We start from the raw sequence: 21,039 nt of genomic DNA, 5'->3' as shown, positions 1-21,039 counted from the left end.
AGTCCAGCATTACCTTGATTTGAAAACCAGACAAACACTCCGCTAAAATGGAGAATTACAGCCCAATATCCCTGATGAACATGAATGCAAAAATTTTCAACAAGTTACTAGCTAATTGAAGCCAACAGTACATTAAAAAGATTACTCACTATGATAAAGTAGGATTTATTCCTGGGCTTTAGGGGGTGAGTCAATATCCACAAAACAGTGACATGATACATCACATTAATAAAAGAAAGGATAAAAACATATGAACCCCTGAATAGATGCAGAAAAGGCATTTGACAAATACAGCATCCTTTCTTGATAAAAACCCTCAAGAAAGTTAGGATAAAAGGAATATATTTCAACATCATAAAGGCTGTATACTAAGCTCCACAACTAATATCCTCCATGGGGAAAATCTGAGAGCTTTTCTCCTAAGGGTAGGAACATGAAAGGGATGTCCACATTCACCACTGTTGTTCCAACATAGTAGTGGAAGTCCTAGCCTCAACAATCAGACAACAAAAAGAAATAAAAGGCATTCAAATCAGTAAGGAGGAAGTCAAACTTTCACTCTTTGCAGATGATATGATACTCTATGTAGAAAACCCAAAAAACTCCACCCCAAAATTGCTAGAATTCATACAGGAATTCTGCAAAGTTGCAAGATATAAAATTGGTGTACAGAAATCTGTTGCATTTCTATACACCAATAATGAAGTAGCAGAAAGAGATAAAGGAATTGATCCCATATAAAACTGCACCAAAACCCATAAAATACCTAAGAATAAACATAACCAGAGAGGTAAAAGACTGTACTCTGTAAACCATAAAACACTTATGAAAGAAATTGAAGAAGCCACAAAGAAATGGAAAAACATTCCATGCTCATGAATTGAAAGAACAAATATGGTTAAAACGTCTATACCACCCAAAGCAATCTACATGTTCAATGCAATCTTGATCAAAATAACACTAGCATTTTTCACAGAGCTAGAATAAACAATCCTAAAATTTGTATAGAACTAGAAAAGACCCCAAATAGCCAAAGTAATGTTGAAAAACAAAAGCAAAGTGGGAAGCATCACAGTCACAGAATTCAAGCTGTATTACAAAGTTGTAATCATTAAGACAGTATACTACTGGCACAAAAACAAATGAAAAAAGGTCAATGCAACAGAATAGAGAACCCAGAAATGAACCTACATAGTCAATCTTGACAAAGCAGGAGAAAATATTCAGTGGGGGAAAAAAACAGTCTCTTCAACAAATGGGGTTGGGAAAATTGGACAACCACATGCAGAAGAATGAAATTGGACCACTTTCTTGCACTATACACAAAAATAAGTTCAAAGGGGATGAAAGACTTAAATGTGAGACAAGGATCCATCAAAATCCTAGAGGAAAAAACAGGCAGCAACCTCTTTGACCTCAGCCAAAGCAACTTCTTACTTAACATGTCTCTAGAGGGAAGGGAAACAAAAGTGAAAATTATTAATGATGTGGTATGTATCATCTTCTTTATCCATTTATCACACACAATGAAATATTACTCATCCATCAAAAAATAAAATCTTGCCATTTGCAATGATGTGTATGAAGCTAGAGTTTCGATGAGCACTGAGTGTTATATTTAAGTGATGAATGACTAAATTATATTCCTGGTACCAATACCACACTATATGTTAATTAATTTGAATTTAAGTTAAAAAAATTTAAAATTAAAATAAAACCTGTAATCCAATTTAAAAAAGTAAATTAAAAAAAAAGACACAGAGCAATAGAATAGATTAAAAACAAACACAAGACCCATCTATATGCTGCCTACGACAGACTCATTTCAGACCTAATGACACCTAGTGATTGAATGTGAGGGGTTAGAGAAATATTTATAATGCAAAAGGATGTCAAAAGTAAGTCAGTATAGCAAGACTCACATAGGACAAAACAGACTTTAAAACAAAGACTCCTGAAAGAGGTAAAGGACACTGAATAATAATAAAGGGGACTATCCAATAAGAGGATATAACAGTTGTAAATCCAACAGGGGAGCACCCAATGTTTAACATAAAACAGTTAATAATAAACATAAAGGAACTAATTGATAGTATACAAAAATAGTAGGGGAATTAAAAACCCTACTTATACCAATGGACAAATCATCCAAACAGAAAATCAACAAGGAAACCATGGCTTTGAATGTTAAGCTGGACCACATAGATTTAACAGCCATGTTCAGAGCATTCCATCCTAAAAGAGCAGAACACATCTTCTTTTCAAATGCTCATGGTAAATCCTCCAAAAAAGCTCACCTATTAGCTACAAAACAAAGCTCAACAAATTAACAAAGGTCAAAGTCATATCATGTATCTTTTCTGACCAAACGCTATAAAACTAGAAATCAACAAGAAAAAAATCTGGAAACGTCACAAAGATATGTAGGTTAAATAACATGCTACTAAAGAATATACTGGTCAACCAAGAAATCAAAGATGCAATCAAAAATTACATGGAGTGAAATGAAAATGAAAACACAACACTCCAAAACCTTTGGGATGTAGCAAAAGTAGTTCAAAGAGGAAAGTTTATAGCAATACAGGCCTACCTCAAGAAGTATTTTTCAAGAAGAAAAATCTCAAATAAACATGTTACCTTACACCTATAGGATCTGGGGGGAAAAAAGAACAAACAAAACACAAAACCAGCAAAAAAAAAAAAAAAAGGAAATAATAAAGATTAGAGCAGCAATAAATGATATAGAAACAAAAAAACAGTAGAACAGATCAATGAAACCAAGAGCTGGTTCTTTGAAAAGATAAACCTGTAGCAAGACTCATGGAAAAAGAAAAAGAGAGAGACAGGGAGAGAGAGAGAAAGGACTCCAACAAGCTCACAAATGAAAGAGAAAAGCAGCCCCCAACACTATAGGAATACAAATGATAATATTACAAAGAATTACATGCCAATAAATTGGGCAACTTAGAGGAAATGGATAAATTCTTAGAAATATAACCTCCCAAAACTGAAGCAGGTATAGAAAATTTGAACAGACTAATTATCAGTAATAAAATTGAATCAGTAATCAAAAAACTCTGAAAAAACAAGAGTCCAGGACAAGAAGACTTCACACCCTCGTGCACTTTTGGTGAGAATGCAAACTTGTTCGCTACTATGGAAGAGAAAGCATGGAGGTTCCTCAAAAAATGAAAACTAGAACTACCCTACAATCCAGTAATTGCACTATTTTTTATTCAAACAATACAAAAACACTAATTCAAAGAGGTATGTACTCCTAGGCTTACTGCAGCATTATTTACAATAGGCAAATTATGGAACCAGTTCAAATGTCCATCAACAGATGGATAAAGAAGATATGGTATGTATATACAATGGAATATTATTCAGCCATAAAAAGGAATGAAATCTTGCCAATTATAACAATATAGATGGACCTACGAAACACAATGCTAAGCAAAATAAACCAGTCAGGGAAAGATAAATACCCCATGATTTCACTCATATGTGAAATATTGGACCTTCATGGCCCAGTGGGTTAAGTGCCCAACTCTCGAATTCAGATCAGGTCATGATCTCAGGGCTGAGAGATCAAGCCTGCTGTGGTACTCAGCAGGGAGTCTGCTTGGGATTCTTTCTCCCTCTCCTTCTGACCCTCCCCATGTTTGTGTTCTCTCTCAAATAAATAAATCTTTAAAAAAAGAAAGAAAAACTAAACAGAGAGAGAGAGAGAGAGAAAGAGGAAACCGCCCCCCCCAAAGACTTTTAACTATTAAGAACAAACGGATGGTTACCAGAGGGGAGGTTGGTGGGGAGATGGACGAAACTGGAGAAGGAAATTAAGAGTAGACTTATCACAATGAACTCTAAGTATTAGAATTGTTGTATCACTATATCATATGCCAGCAATTAATATAACATATGTTAACCATACTGGAATTAAAATTTTAAAAAAGCAATAAAATGAAAGACTGATTACTTTGATCACATAAAAACAAATTTTAAATGACAAAAATAAACACATAAGCAAAGGCAAATGCCATCCTGCACAAACATATTTACAACGCATACCGCAGACAAAAAATCTGATAAACCCAGTAAAAACTCTTAAAAATCAGGAAAAAAACCCAAAACGAACAAAATGGAGAAGTGCATGGTAGAAAAAAATGATTAAAATACATGATTAGATATTTTACAAAACAAATATGTAAGACAACTGCTCTTAATGACATGAAATTTGCTCAGTTTCTCTGATAATAAGGAAAAATAAATGAAAACTATGTGAAATAGTATTTCTTAACTGTAAGATTGGCAAAAAATCCAAAATTCTGAGGGCGGACTCAGTTTTGGTTGAGTGTGGAAGAGCCTCTTTCCTATCCTGCTACTGGGATTGAAAAAGGAGATAAACTACAATGGAGTAGTTTGAGAATATCTAGCAAGAGTACATGTGAATTCACCCTTTGACAATGCAATCCACTCCCAAGCACACAGAATACATATCTCCTCAAATATGCTCAAGATTTATTCACTGATGCTCTGAATATAAGCATAAGATTCAAAACTAAAATATCCATGAATAGAAGTCTGGTTGAATGAACTACGTTAATGCTCCTAGAGAAAAACGTGAGAAAATGCCCCAAAAAGTCTTTGGCCATAATTGGGAGGCCACATTGAAGGTGATGGTTTTACAGTTAGATTAGTAGGCAAATGCTCAAAATGATTCTAGATTTAAAAGAAGAAGTTACTCTTACTGTGTCATCATGGCCCAGCAGGGCAGCTGATGCTTAGGTTAAACCCAGGAAGTGGTTCCACATTCTGGAACCCTCTGACAAACCTTCTCAACCTATAAAGCTCAGCCCACCCACCACACAGCTCTGTCTTTGGGGAAGATTTCTGGCCCACTCTCTCCTGGACCTCCTTGTGAAGGGTTCCATGATTCCTTGTGTATATTCCTACCACCATCTTGTCACATAGTTGTGAAATGTTCTGCTTATTTACCTCTGTGATCCACAAAATATGGCCATCTTAATGGGAAAATTATTTTACCCATCGGTGTCTTCAGTGTGACAAGTCAAGCCCCCAGCATGTGGATAGTGCTCAGTAAGTATTGCTAAATGAATGAGGAAAAGACGGAGTTCAATTTGGCAGGGGGAAAAAAATGCAAAATTTGCTTTTTGTTGTTGTTGTTAAAGAATGAACAAGTAGATTGAATTAAATCATCAAGCCTGGCTGAATGCTTTAGCCTGGAAAAGATGTGAACATTTTTTAGATTTATTTTCTCTGGAAAATGAAAATACTAATTATTGGTAGAATTAGTCACTGAATCCTGTCTTCTAATTTTCTTACTGATAGCTTTCTTAATGACAGTCATGAAGACAGTCCCCATAGAGCCGAGGAAATCATCCAAACTTCATCAAACCAAAATCCTAGTAAGGACGATTAACTAGATCAGACTGCTGCCTTCACTATGGGTTCTGTCAGAATGAGCTAACATTAGGCCCCCAAAATCTATGGGCTGAAATCTATCCTACTCAAAGCCACATATAATCTCTGTATTCCACTGATGGTGTCCATGCTTCAGTTTTAGGAACTGGAAGTTTTGTAAACCCAAATGCACTTATTTACACCCTGGGCTTTGTATCTAGACCTTTGCAGCATTTTTCAGCCAGACCATTATTGTAACATTTTTCTCTCCTAATTGAATTTTAACAAGTGAACTCATTCTTAAAAAAAAAATAAATTAAAAAAAAAAATAAAGAATGAGGAAGTACAAAGTAGAAAACATTATTTTTTCTAATTCTGAGAATTTATCTTACAGAAATGGCCATAAATAGAACTATTTTGTTGCACACTATTCAACATCTCACTCTTTTAAATATCAGAAAACAGGGAAAACCTAAGTGCCAAACAATGGAAGCGTATTTAAGAGAACTGTGGTATACTCTGTGTAAGATTTTCAAACCTCTAATTTCTTTTTCTTCTCTCCCTACCCCATCAACCCACTCTGCACTGACAGTGAATTTTTTTTTTTTTTGTAGTCCCTCATAAAGAAAAATAGAAGTTGTCAGAAGTAAGTAGCCCCTTTTCTCATCAAACTAACAAACTAACCGCCTCTGCCATCTCCTTCACCTTTCTCAGAGTTACCAAAGAAGACGGGTCCAAAAACCAAATTCCCCAAATGGCCCTGAATTTTTCTGATTCCATTTTCTTAGGGGACTTTCCACTCTATTCTTCTGGATTATTCTGCTCACTCAAGATTCTTTTTAAAAGGCAAGCAAGGGTGCCTGGGTGGTTCAGTTGGTTAAGTGACTGCTTTTAGCTCAGGTCATGATCCCAGAGTGTCTGGATCAAGTCCCCCATCGGGCTCCGAGCTCTATGGGGAGTCTGCTTCTTTCTCCCTCTGACCGTCCCCCCTCTCATGCTCTCTCTCACTGTCTCTCTCTCAAATAAATAAAATTAAAAAAAAAAAAAAAAGGCAAACATCTGCCTTCAGCTCAGGTCATGACCCCAGGGTCCTAGGACTGAGCCCAGCAGGGAGCCTGCTTCCCGCCACCACGGCCCCCCCTGCCTCTTTGGCTACTTGTGATCTTTGTCTGTCAAATAAATAAATAAAATCTTTAAAAAAAAAAAAAAGGCAAGCAAATGCATACTCATTTTTGCTACTACCCTAACCCTAAAAATTAAATTTCATAGTAATAAATTCTAAGCTGCTTCCACTTCCTGCCTCTGATTCCCTCCTCAGTAAATACACCAATAGGGTCTTTGCCCCTACCAATTAACTGAAAATAATCTTCTTTTTATTTTATTTATTTGAGAGAGAGAGAGAGAGAACAAACAGGGAGAGTGGCAGGCACAGGGAGAGGGAGAGGGAGGCTCCCTGGCATCTCAAACACGAATGTCCAGAACTGCACACTATTCCTCACCCACAATCCACCACACACACACACACACACAGAGTCTGTTCCTCTTGAAATGTTTCTTATGTAAGTTTGTGGATTTCCGCAGATCTATTAGCTCATACTGGAAACCTGGAAATTATACTGGATAAATTCTTCCTCAATTCAGTATTGTCCACACTGATTGTTAAGATCATAAGAGATACCAAGTTATTTCCTGCCTTCGAGATTTTCACTCTTTCCTTCTCCTCTTTAGCCAATTAGCTCCCGTGCATCGTTCCCTTCCCAGCTTCAGTGTCACTATCTCAGAGAAGCCTTCCTTGATCACCCAGTGGAAAGCAGGTTCTTTGTTATAACTTCTCATTACACTTGAACTTTCTTTTGCTAAAGTACCAAGTATGACTCAAAATCCACCAAGGATTTTGATTAGATTTATTTGGATGATATCAAATTAATTCTGCCTCTATCCAATCTCCCAGGCAAATGAGAAATTCAAATTTAATAATCCTTGGGAGTTCCCAACATGCGGTTATGACAAATATTAGGGTAATCACACAGAAACAGGAAGTATAGGAAGGTTTTTTTTTTAGTTATTGGTCACCTGTGCATACAGGTTAGTGTTGAGATGCTCATTGCCCAAGTTCATGTGGTCAATGCTTTCTAGTTACAGAGAGGACAACTACTGTGCCATGCTGGGGCCAAAAGTCCCTGGGAGAGCATGTCTAGGTACACCACACTTTTCTCTGAGGACTTGCCATTCTCCTGAAGTCCTAGTCTTCCTGAACCCCACAGCCCTCTCTTCCTCCTGTCAAGAATCTCAATTCACAACTTCATTACTTCTCAAGGTATTCTCTCATTTCTCCCCACATTTGGTTTACCTCCTTAATCCCAAAGCTTTACTTTCTGGTCCTTGCTGGAGGAAATCTTCTATCCAGTATGACTGAACCTCCCTTAAGGTCATGGACCTTAGACTGGCTCTCAGCACTGCTTAGGAAGCCAAGCAAGTTTCTCTAGTAAGCTTGCTTTCCTGTTGTCCAGAGTAACTCCTTGGTACATTCTTCTCTCTCCCCTAACTGCTCTCACATCCCTCCAGACTTCAACTAATGATTCTCTTCATACATCATTAGGAAAAATAAACCAAGCACACAAACGTCCTTAAATTCCCTTACCGCATTTATAAACCTACTTGAAGCCAACTTCTTAATTCTTGTGACAAATAAGGAAATTTCCGAATTCCCATTAAATACCAATTTATCCACCTGTCCTGTGGATTCTTTTTGCTGTCTTCAAGAATTTGCTTCTTCAGTTACCCATTCTCAGTTGTATTACCAATCTCTCTTCTCATCTGCATTTTTAATCAGCATACAGACTTATGACTTTTCATTTTAGAATTAAAAATAACTCTCTTATATTTTTCTGTCACTGTCCCATTTCTCTGATTCCTTTGATGGCCCCATCTAATTGTTCTATTTTCTATATATACTACCTTTAGTTACTTACCTCACATTTGATACCTCCTCCATTATTCTGGGTTTTGTCTTTATCATTTAAACAGAAATGCTGCTATCAAAATCACCAAAAAAGTACATGTTGCCAGATCTTATTGACATTTTTAAACACTTTCAATCTCTCAAAATTCCTCTACACATCGTATCCTACTCAAAACACTCTCCATTTTTGCTTTTATAACACACTCCCCTAATTTTCCTTAAATCAGCCTTAACCATATCCTTTCAGCTACCTTTTCAGGTTTCCCCTCTACCAGATATATAAATATTTAAGCTGTTCACATCCTGAGAAGACAAGTATTATAGAACCCACTTCTTAGAACTGACTGACTTCCTGGACCCTCTTCTGTCTAGGCTAGAAAGGCATCGGTTGTTCTGGGGTTAGAACACCAGGTAATCCTAAAGCCAAATACCTTATTAGTGCAATTGATTTGACTCTTGGTCTATTCTGAGAGGACAGATTTAATTATTGGGTTTCTTGATTCGGTTCTAGGGGGTAATATCCTTACTTAGCTCTGCCTCAAACCTGTCCTGTTTGGAAAGTACTCCTATCTCCAACATATCAGTAGGGCCCGTTCCTTAAGAGGGAAATTTCACTTTCAAGGATCTCTTCCTTCTGTTTCGCTCCTTTTGTGAGGTAATACTAATACTAATACTCCTCCGCTGAACCATTGTTCTACTAACCTTCTAAATGAATACCTTATGTCTAGCCCATCTGCAACCTAGAACAGACAAAATAATTGTTAAATTTAGTTCATTTCAGCACAGATGACCAACTTTATTGGATAATTGACTTTTAATATGCTGACACTTCCAACCCCCAAGACTACTAGGCAGAATCTTCTTGCTAAAGCCTGGATTCTAGTGTTCCATGTGTGGCAGTGCCCAAGTGATTATTCGTCTAGAAAATTTGACCAATTTAACACCACCTATAGTAACAATGCTCTGTTGAATGTCGCAAATAGACACATGGGTCTCTGTGTTCAGTTGTACTCCAGATATTTCCAAGGTCACTCAGGGGGAGAGCTGGGAAAGGCACTATTTTGAGAAGTCATAGACGGATAGGTGACTGTCCATCAAAGGGATCCAGGATCATTTTCCATAGGTGCCCAGTTAAAAAATCTGCATGTGACCCTCAGACTCCTCACAGTCCCACATTAAAATCACAAACACCTACAACACCTTTTCCATAGCTACAATGTCTCCAGGGCTATTAGAAACTTTCCCAATCCCTTAGTGGTAAGGAACAACTGCTCTGAAATGTGTCTTTCACCTTTCTGTCTCGAAATAACAGATTCCAATTACATGATACTTACTGGCTTTCAGGGATTTTTAATGCTAGAATTGGCAAGAAAGTTTGAATGAATTTACAGCCCTATATTCTTTTTTCTTCTTTACATACTCAGAATCCTTCATTTAGTTTCAGGGAAAGACCTGAGGCAAGACTGACCTAGAAATTTCTACAGCTTAGTATAGTCTCTCTGTGGACCTCTGCACCATGTATGTTCAAACTGATTCAGTGAACAATGTATAAACACTGAATGATGGCTGTGGATCACAGAGACTCAAAATGCAGGCTCAATCACAATGAAAGAACAAACTGGCAATGGAAATGTGTTGTGAGTAGGGCTGAAAAAACCTCAGAAATAGAGTTTTCAAGATGTAGACTAAACGGTTAACTATCGCTTGGACTTTGGAACTGAAGATATCAGAAACTCAATGAAGAAAACACATAATTTAAAGAAAAAGGAAGGCTTTGCTTTGTGTACAAACCCAATGGGAAAGAGAAAAAGACCTTCCAACCCAATAAATATAAGTATTGGCCCTACACACAGGAGAGGAGGGAAAAATTTAATCTGTGCAGCAGTCTTGACTTGTGGGCTTAACTTACTTGAAAGAAAAAAGCTCTTGACAGAGAAGAATAAAAAGAGGACCTAGAGGGAGAAAGTGTTGTCACAAATATAGCTTGCAGAGATTTTTGGCTACAGTGGAGTAACAAAACTTCCTCAGACCTTGTAAAGCAGGAGAGCTGAGGGAAGAACAAGGTCAGGGAAAGGAATAAATGGCAGAACTCACACCAGCTCTCACCAAGAACCTAAGGGTCCAGTCTTTGGAACAACAGAAATGTGAAGAGAGAAGACACTTTTGTGCCTTAAGAAAGTATTTTCTCTCAAGAGGTGTGACTTATTCAATTAGACTTTAATTTCTCTCGGACAAATAAATTATTTTTACATGGAGTAGGGGATCAAATAATCTTAAAGTGTCACAGCAAATTCCAGGCATTTAACATGGCCGACAGTTTATTATTTGGATGACGTCATCTGATACCCATTGTTCAAGTCTCTGATGAGCTTGTTTATGAAGAGGCTGCATCTAATTTTCAATGAGAGACAGAATCATGGATGTATCTCAGTCTGATATACCTGTGGCCTTGTAGTTATATGATGTCCTGAAGAGATCTATGCCAGATGTTTCTAGGGCAACAATTAGACAGGCTTGTAATTGTCTTAAGAAGCTGAACTACACAGTCCTCCCTCCCAAGTGGAAAGTAACAAAGAAACAGGGGTAAGAATGACAGAAACAGCTGGAATTCTCCAGCACCCAGGCTCTTTCTCTACAGCAATTAGCCATACCCTCAGGATGACCACAGAATGGACTCTGAGGCCCATTACATTAACAAGAAGAAAAAGAAAGAAAATATTGGTCCTTCCAGGAGAAGTTCAAGGCTTTTCTCAAACCTCAAGGACCATAGTGAAGGTTAGATTTTAGGATAACTATTGGCTATGTTCATGGTTAGAGCAAGATATTGGTACACTCTTATGTCCATAAGGTAGAGATAAAACTTTGTCTCAGCTTCTTCTATCACCTCTTTGTAAATAGTTTGAGAAAGGAACATATAAAATTTTAGTAGGCTTACACACAAGTGTAGTTTGAAGATGGGATTGATGTGATCAGATGTACATTTTGAAGGTGTATCTGGGGCTACAGTATGAAGGGTGGATTGATCGGTAAGAATTAATTGGCAGGGAGGTCAACTTATAGATAAGGCAGGATAAGTCTCAGGGCACCTGGGTGGCTCAGTGGGTTAAGCCGCTGCCTTCAGCTCAGGTCATGATCTCAGGGTCCTGGGATCGAGTCCCGCATTGGGCTCTCTGCTCAGCAGGGAGCCTGCTTCCCTCTCTCTCTCTCTCTTTGTCTGCCTCTCTGCCTACTTGTGATCTCTCTCTGTCAAATAAATAAATAAAATCTTTAAAAAAAAAAAAGACAGGATAAGTCTCTGAGTCTGCAAGCTCACCATTCTTTGTGAGCACGTGTATTTTAAGGATTTGCTTTAAAGTTTTCTCAAACTCTTAAAAAAAATTGTCCCTATATTTTCATGGAGCTAGAAGAACAAAATTCATACTACTCATTGTTTTTGTAGACTTCAGTCACAGGTATTGGGATCCTCTGCTCCCTTAACCTAGACCAAAGTCCTATTCTGTATGGTTTGATTTCTCACGCAAGTGTCTCCATCCTCTGGTTCCTATAGCTTATGCACTCTCTCTCAATCTCCACCCGCCCCTTCTCTCTTTCTGTCTCTCTCTCAGCTTTCTACAACTCACTGCAATCTTTCTTCAGATACAGAAACCAGTGTAGTACATAGAGAAGAGCCATGGGGAAAGGGTTTTTGCTGGGTTTCCAATACGTTTTGTAATACTGCCCAGAGATTAGTTGATCTTTGAGGCTGCCTAACTACATTCTTGAGCTGTCCATGGTCATTTGTCACATAAATGTATTAATCAGGGTCTTCCAGAGAAACAACCCATTAGGATAGAGATTTACACAATAAGAAATTTATTGTAGGAATTGACTCATACAATCATGGAGGCCAACAAGTCCCACAATCTGCCATGTACAGATTGAAGAATCAGGAAAGTCAGTGGTGTAATTCATCTGAATTCAAAAGCCTGAGAACCAGGAGTGCCAGTCTCCAAGAGCAGGAGAAGATGAACGTCTCATCTGAAGCAAGGAGAGAAACTTTACCCATTTCCCACCTTTTTGTTTCAATTCAAACCCTCTACAGATTGGATTAGGCTCACCCACATTGTGAGGACAACCTTTTTTACTCAGTCTACTGATTCAAAGGCTAATCTCTAGAGACATCCTCACAGACACACTCAGAAAATGTTTTACCAGCGATTTGGTCATCCCTTCACCCAGTCAAACTGACACATAAAATTAGCCATCGCAATGAGAGCAGCGGAATAACTCATTCACTTCCTCCATGTACAAAGACCACCTACTTCCTTCCTCTAAGGAAAGACTTGCTTTAGATTGGTTTCTTTTAGTATTGATTTCACACACATCAAAAGTAGAAAGAGCAACAGTAATGACACTTATATTAACTTCTCCTATTTCTGATGTTCTTTACAAATTATGTAGCATTTTCAAATGAATTATATTATTTGTTGACCAAAACAACCTTCTGTAAGTAGTTTCACTGATCTAGAGACTGGGACTCAGAGAAGTTATCTGCCTAATGAAAGACGACTAAAGGTGACAGAGCTGGCAATGGTTGTCCAGTGTCTCCTGCTTTCAACCCCAGTTTTCCTACTTCTCCACCCTAGAAAATGTGTAAATATGCTTTATCATTTTGAAAGGTGAAGAATCATTCACTTTGTCTTACCACCTTGGGTTTTCCTAAATAGTTTTATCAGCAAGCACCCTGCTTTAAAGAATTTTCCAGTCTTCCAAAGCTTGTTACACTCCTCAGTATTCATGCATCATCATGATTTTCCTGTAAAACTGAATAAACTGTATATTTAGTGTCCTCACTTATGCTGAGTTGGAGAGAAAAGGGCCTCTTTCGATGTGTCACATTGCTGTAATTCTCGTAAGTCGTGGCTATTGAAACCCTCCCATCTATACATCAGCTATCTCATAACTTTCTCCAGGGATCTTTCACTTAAAAAAATTGCATATTAACTTTTATTTTCATATCCAGCATCCGAATTGAGAAGGGAATGGATACTTTTTCCATCATCCAACTTCTGCCACAAAATAAGCCAGTTCAAGGGCGCCTGGGTAGCTCAGTGGGTTAAAGCCTCTGCCTTTGGCTCAGGTCATGATCTCAGGGTCCTGGGATCGAGTCCTGCATCGGGCTCTCTGCTCAGCAGGGAGCCTGTTTCCCCCTCTCTGTCTGCTTGCCTCTCTACTTGTGGTCTCTCTCTCTGTCAAATAAATAAATAAAATCTTTAAAAAAAAAATAAGCCAGTTCACTGGAAATGTTTACATTCTGTGGGGTTTTGTTTCCTGTAGGGAAAAATATTTCTAAAATCCATACTTGCCCAGAACTCTATTCTAGAAACAGCTGTGCCATCCTGCATTCTTGCTTTTCTATGCCTAGCCTTCCAGGGACAGAAGTGGCTCTAGAGCCATTCATCCAGCTGCTCCCTCCCTGCATCTCCAACCAAGCAACGTGACTGGGAACATCTGAATTTCTTTCCTTGGCTCTTGCCTTGTTCACTGGATTTTTAACAAAATCATGAGTCCTGTCTTGGGCTTTGGATTCCATATTCACTCTTAATTTGAGCACGTCTGGGCCCTGTCACATAGTGAGAAAAACAAATATTCGTAGACATACTGTTAGACAACAACATGACATTAGCCAAGTTAGTTAATTAAAGAAAAGTCTAAATCAACCAAGACTGAAAAACAAAATTATATAGTATTGATCTTCTCAACCTAGATGCAAAGTCATGTTCCTCACTCCTCCTTCTTGCAATTTCTCTTAGAAATCCCTACTACAGACAGGGCGGGCAGCCATGTTTGGAGGCTGTGAAGGGTAAGAGTGTTCGAAAGGCGAGCTAATTCTATGAGGATGTTTGCTTTCTACGGCTCTCTCAGCCATCTATTTCAGAGATCCTGAGCAAGTCTTTACTCACATATCTCAACAAAGAATAGCAGACAAAACAAAACCAGCTTTATCTGCTCTTTGTCTCACAACTTACCCTGCCAGATTCTGATTTAATAAGTGGGGTAATATGTTAAAAAAAAATCACAAAGAGATCTTATTAATTAATTAATAAGATAATAATATAATTAATTAATCTTATTAATTCAAATCTGCTACAGGATGTTTTTATTGCTTCTATCATTTTAAATATTCTACATATTTCTTTAGCACTTTGATTTGGACATCAGAAGGATATATTGGGGAAGTAATGACTCACCACCTACAAAATCAAAGTCCAAGCTTCGGTTTGACCCAAAATAATCTTCGACACTTCCAAGTTTGTCCACCAAAAGAACAGAGAGAATTCTCTGGCTCTGAAATCAATGGAGACACTACTGTTGAGAGTATCAGGAACTCATTCTCCGATAGTTTCTCATGCTCTTAGCACGGCTTATGAGGGGCTTGCTGCCCAGGTGCAAGTTACTCCTCATGGTAAGGGAGATCAGGAAAAAGAGAAAGACAAAAGATGAAGAGAAATAGGGACAAAGACTAAGGAAAATGCTATATCATGACATACTAAGCTACACTGTGCTAGTGAGAAAAAAAACAAAAATCTCAATGGCTCAAAAGAACAAAGATTTACTTCTTGCTTGTACCACATGACCTCCTTTGACAGGATGGAGTCTATGGTTGTATTGTTGCATGTTCCCTTGAGGATCCAAACTGAAGCAGGGGATACCATTTGGAGCAATATATTTTCCTATCGCCATGAGAAATTGATGCATGCTCCAGTTATTAACACTTTCTCTGGGAAGTAACACATTTTATTAACCACGCAATAGTCCCATAATCACACCTAATAAGAAGCATGTTCCTACATCGTGCCCAGAATGGAAGAGCTAAATATTTATCATAATCCTAGTGATTACCATAGTTGAAAAAGAAAGAGGCAGAGTCAAGGAATATCCCTAGGTCTGAGCTGTGAGCACTGGGCCCTAGAGGGAAGTATGTGAGCTAAGAAAAGGCAACATCTACATTAAGTAGGGTGTTTATGTTTACAGTAGGGAATCCAACAGACAGGATAAGTAATTTCCCCCAAATTCTCACAGGAAAGAAATGGCAGAACAAGGCTCTTTGGTTTCCTGTGCCCATGTCTGTAGTCTCCATGCTCCAAACTGTCCCACCGAGTAATTAATTGACCATTTGATGTCTGCCTTCTAGGTACTTCCAGACAAGCAGAGTGAAAACCTAATATAGGGCACACAAGAAATTAGTGAAACTACCAAGTCAATATAAATTTAAGTTTAAGTTGTGTTACAGCAGACCTAAGAATGAGTGCTTGATATAGCCAGGAATCACCCTGGGAAGAATTCCCAAAGGAGACAGGATTCATAATTGCCCTCCAGGGATCAACGGGATTGGTTTAAGGGAAGGAAAAAACAGAGAATTTTCAAAATCAGCAGAACAGCAGGAGAAAAAGCAAAAGGGAAGGAGAGAGCCCAGCACCAGTGAGAACCCCTGGGGGAGACTGAAGGCAGCAGGCAGGGACACAGGCTGAATGGGTCTGCCCAGCAAGGATTCCTCCGCAGGGGAGCCGGCTTCCTGCAGACAGGAATTGTGAAGGGCTCCTGAGCAGAGGCATCGTGGTGAGGCAGGTGCTTAAGAAGGCTGTTTAACAGCAAGATGATTTGGTGGTGGGCAAGAGAGTGCTTCAAGGAAAATCTCACTCCGAGAGGCTATCACAATCATCCTGGTAATAAGCAGATTTGGAGTTGGCTTTTAAGATGTCTGAACTCATGAGGTCAACAGTACTTCAAGTCTTGATTTTAGTTCATTGACAAGGATTGGGTGCTCATTTTTAGGATACAGTGTGTGAGCTAGCATCTGGGAATAGATCCTCCTCTTAGTCTCCAGGGCGAGAAAGAGTTAGTGGGTGAACCTTTGGCATGGGGGTCAGGCAGCAGCCATGCAGCAAACCCCTGCAGCAGGGAGATGAAGTCACAGCCCCAGCATACTGAGCTCACCCTTGAGCAAGCCTGAGGATGGCCTCTCGGAACTGAACAACCTGGACAATTCTGGGTCTGTCATTCTCTCTCTGAACCTGAAAATGAGCCTTGATCCAGACTCACTGCTCCAACTCCCTGTCATTGACTCCACCAACCAGCGCTGCTTTGCTAGAGCCAAGGAACCTTACACGCATTCCTTGGGAGAGCGCAATGGCCTACTTATTGCTATTGCTATGATTAAGGGGGGCAAACCTGCTCCTAGCAATGCCTCATCAAATGAGTGGGACACACCTATGAGAACACAGGATCCAAGAACCATGAACCGCCTTCCAGTCAAGCATCAACACCTTATCCCCAAGAGACAGAGACACACACACACACACACACACACACATACATATCCATGAACATGCACACACACTTAATTCCAGGGACCTCATGCACACACATCACTAGGACAGGGCCTGTCTCCCTCCCTCTCCTCCTCTCCCAGGCCCTCCCAGCCAACATAGCCCACTGATTGTCCTCTCCTCAGTCTCCTGGAAGTCCAGCCACCGAAACAGCTGGAGGGGACAGAGGAGTCAGGCCATTTCCGCCAAGGTGCAATAGCAAAACTGAGCTGGGACTCATTCACATTCAATTTACACTCTGCTTCCTTCTGATTTTATGGTGCTTTTACTTTCATGGCCCTGAAAAAGCATCTTTGTCAAAATACACATCATAGTATTAGGCCTGCGGAGGCGGCACTTTACGACACCCTCCCCTGCGAGGGCATAAATGGGGAGGGGTGTGACATAACTCCTATTTATCTGTTGGCGACTGGCTCCTATGGTAAGGCAGAAAAGATCTTGCTGCTTCCATTAGGAAGCTTTCTCTTCCTGAGGATGATAATTAGCTAAATGCTCTTAAACCCCAGTATGGAAACAGCTGGGTATATTTCCAGGTGATGGTTCAAAGCTTTACTTGGAGGGATCTCTGCCTTTCAAGATGTTAATTGCAGTGTGGGAAAAAGAGGGAAAACATCCAGTAAATAACAAAGGTAAAGATTCAGGCAGGAACACATGCTGGGGGCAGAGGGGAGGGCAGTGAGGACAGTTCCTGATACAGGTCCTGCCCTGGCAGGATGGACCTTGGGGAACGTCTGTTGGCTCCAAGCTGAGCCCAGGCCAGAGCCACATAAGACTCTGGGAGAATGAATGGTATGGTCCAATGTCTCCTAGGCATGCCAAAAGAAAATTATTTTTCAAAACAACATCAACTTTATATATAGGCTGGATTAAAATGGCTTTTTTTCTAGACTTTCTCATTACAAAGCTATGGGTGAATTTATTTAAACTGACCGTTCCCCCTTTTCTAGTAGAGGTGGTATTCTTCCTTTACCCTGAGCATTTGTTTGCTCGGTCTCTTGGACTGGCATTGAGCTTGACCCTGGACGCAGTTGTCTTGGTGATACATAACTGATCAGAAGGAGGAACCCCATCAAGAGCTTGTAGCCCATGACAGGATTTCTGGACAGTGTGACAGGCTTCTCTCCAGGTAGGAAGCTGTTGCTCATGAGGAGACCTCAGCCATGGGGCAATAGTTGAGGTACCCGTCAGTCCTAGAGCCTCTATACTCCAATGTCACCTTCCCAGACAGGTCTTCCCTGGCAAATCTCTCCCTAAAAGAATTCCTCCCTCTCAATCATTCCCTAGGTCTCTAAAATGATTCATTTCCCTTTATAGCACTTACCTAAACACATTATACTGCACCCTAATTCTTTTACTGTCTCCATTTACTGTATGAAGTTATATGGTAGGCTAAATAAAGGTCACCTGAAGATGCCCATACTCTAATCCATGCAAACTCGGAAGAGGTTATCTTACATGGCCAAGGGAATTATGCACATGTGAACAAATTTAGAATTTTAAGATGAGGGTATTATCATGGATTATGTCAGTGGATATGATACAACCAGAAGAGTTCTTATAAGAAGAAAGCAGGAAATCGGTCAGGAGAAGATAGTGCTACAATGGAAGCAGAAGGACAAAAGGCCATGTGATGTGGAACCATGAATCAAGGAATGCAGGTGACCCCTAGAAGCTGGAAGAGATAGGAGGGATTCTTCCAGAGGTTCTAGAAAGAACCAGTCCCGCCAGGGTTTTGATTTTACCCTTCCAAGGCTCATTTGGACTTTGGCTCCAGAACTGTAAAATAATAGAATTGTATTGCTTTAAGTTTCTGGTGATTTGTTATTGCAGCAAAAGGAAACTAATACAGGATCTACGCTGTGTCCCCAGCTCCTGGTCTAATGCCTGGCACAGAGTAGGAAATAAATGCCACTTGTTGAATGAAGAATGAATTAATGAATTTATTCCACACTTTCCATATGAAACTACAAAATTTTTGAGGGTTGAATCCAGGCCAGACCTGGCGTTTTCTCCCCAGTTCTTGACACTGTATACAAAGTAATCAGTCAGAAAAAAATATTTGATTAGTATTTCAAAAAGACTATTCAATTAGTAAAATGTTCAAAATAGTATTCCCATCTGCATTCAGGCATCAATTTGCAGAGAACCTGTGTGTACCAGATACTAATAAGCATTAAGAGTAAAGACCAAAAAGACCTCACCTAGTCATACAGTTACTTACAGCCTAGCCAGAAAGAGAACGATGGAAACCAAACACTCCACACTGCAAGGAGTGGGGCATAACCTTAACTGAGCACCTACTAGGAGTCAGGCACAATGCTGGGATACCTTTTAATAAGAGTTTTTAAGAGAATGGGCTTTGTAGTCTAATAAGTCCTGGGTTCAAATGTCAGTTTGTACAAATTACCTCATCTCTCTGAGCTTCAAATGCCCCATTGTAACTCTGGGAAAACATTAATATCTATCTGGTGGGTTGATGAGAGGGTTAAAGGAGCTAAATGTTCATGAACATACACATTTGTGATGCTTAATTTTAAGTGTCAAACTTAGGTAGGTCATGGTACCCAGATATTTGGCTAAACATTATTCTGGCTATTTCTTTGAGGGTGTTTTAAGATTAGATTTACATTTAAACTGGTGGACTTTCTGTAGAAGACTGTCTTCCATAATGTGGGTTGGCTTTATACAATCAGTTGAATGTCTTAATAGAATGAAGACTGAGCAAGAAGGAATTTTGCTATTGGCCTTTGGACTTCAGCTGCAACTTCAGCTCCTACCTGGGTCCCTAGGATGCTGACCCATTCTACAGATTTTAAAATTGTCAGCCTCCATAATGCAGATAATTCTCTACACACACACACACCCTGATGGTTCTCTTTCTCTGAACAATCCTAATACATACAGTATAATGTCTTGCCACATTATAATCCATTGTATCTCACTTAATGCCTACCCACAAATTCTTTAGGTATGATTATCCTCATTACACAGAAGAGGAAATTATGGATTAAAGAGATTAAACATATTGCCTTGTGCCATGCAGATAATAAATGGCAGAGGCATGAATCACATCCAGTAGTACTGGCCACCTAAGCCTGGACTCTCTATCTATGATGTTGCTTCCACTCTGCTTTAAAAGCTGGCCAGGCAACATGCTGAGAGAATTGCAGATGTCAAAATTTATTGAAATTCCAGAGTTCTTAATACCTTTCCAAGCATAAACAGATAATCAATATGTAGTGCTGTAATCCAGTACATTGCATTAGACCACCCAAGCTCTTTTAGAATGTTAAAATGAGCTTCAGAAAGATACCATATTATCAAGAAGAGGATGCTCTGAGAATCACTGTCTCCTTTTACCCCTGCATTTCTAACTCTGTGTAATCTATTTGTATCCTACTACACACACACACCTATGGACTACATTCTCTAAATTTTCTCTAATCATCTCTTAAATATATTTACTCTGTGCTCATCTACCCTTCCCCTACCCTCAGTAAATATGAATAAGCAAACATGTATTTCTTGTTTTCAAAAGGAACTACTGACAAATAGTTCAGGGATAGGATATTTATGAATTGTTAACACTGTTTTATGCCAAACTCAGACTTGGAAAATCCAAACATTCCTAAAAGCAGTTACTTCTGTCTCCAGTGAAGATGGAATAACTGGGATCATATTTCTGGGACTGTATTTACCTTCACACTTGGAACAACAAAAATATCAACATAATATGAAACAATGGCAAGACATTAGACATCAGGAAAGAACACTGATCTCTGGTAAACAAGAAATAACCAAAATAGCCCTAAAATCACCATGGCATACTTCCTTGATAGAGTTTCCAGACCACAGTGCAGCCCAACTCCTTCCTAAACTAAGGAGACTGAACTAAAAGTCCAATGACTGCAAGGTAGCTAGACTTTACAAAACATAGTTCTGGAGAGGAGAGAGCTGTGATGTGACAAGACTCTAAAAGTCTTCAGAGAGTCACTGATTAGCACACACATGTGAGGAAACTACTCAAGAAAGAAAGTGAATGACCTTAAATGGTAGAAGTAACAGTGCTGAGCTTCACAAGATTGGGAAAAATTCCTGTTCCTATGAGCCAGAATGGAAACCCTCAAGAACCATGGGACATTGGGTATAGCACGCAAAGGGTCTTACAACAGGGGGATAAGATCAAGAATTGCTCTGGTCCTGCCTAACAAATACCGAAAGTGAGACCTAAAAGGATTAAACCATTTCCAAGTAACTATATCACAGGGAAGAAAAAAACTAAAA

Source organism: Martes martes (assembly GCF_963455335.1).
Source record: "Martes martes genome assembly, chromosome: 14".
NCBI lineage: Eukaryota > Metazoa > Chordata > Mammalia > Carnivora > Mustelidae > Martes > Martes martes.
The sequence above is the reverse complement of the archived record's forward strand: the minus strand, read 5'-3'. Positions refer to the sequence as shown.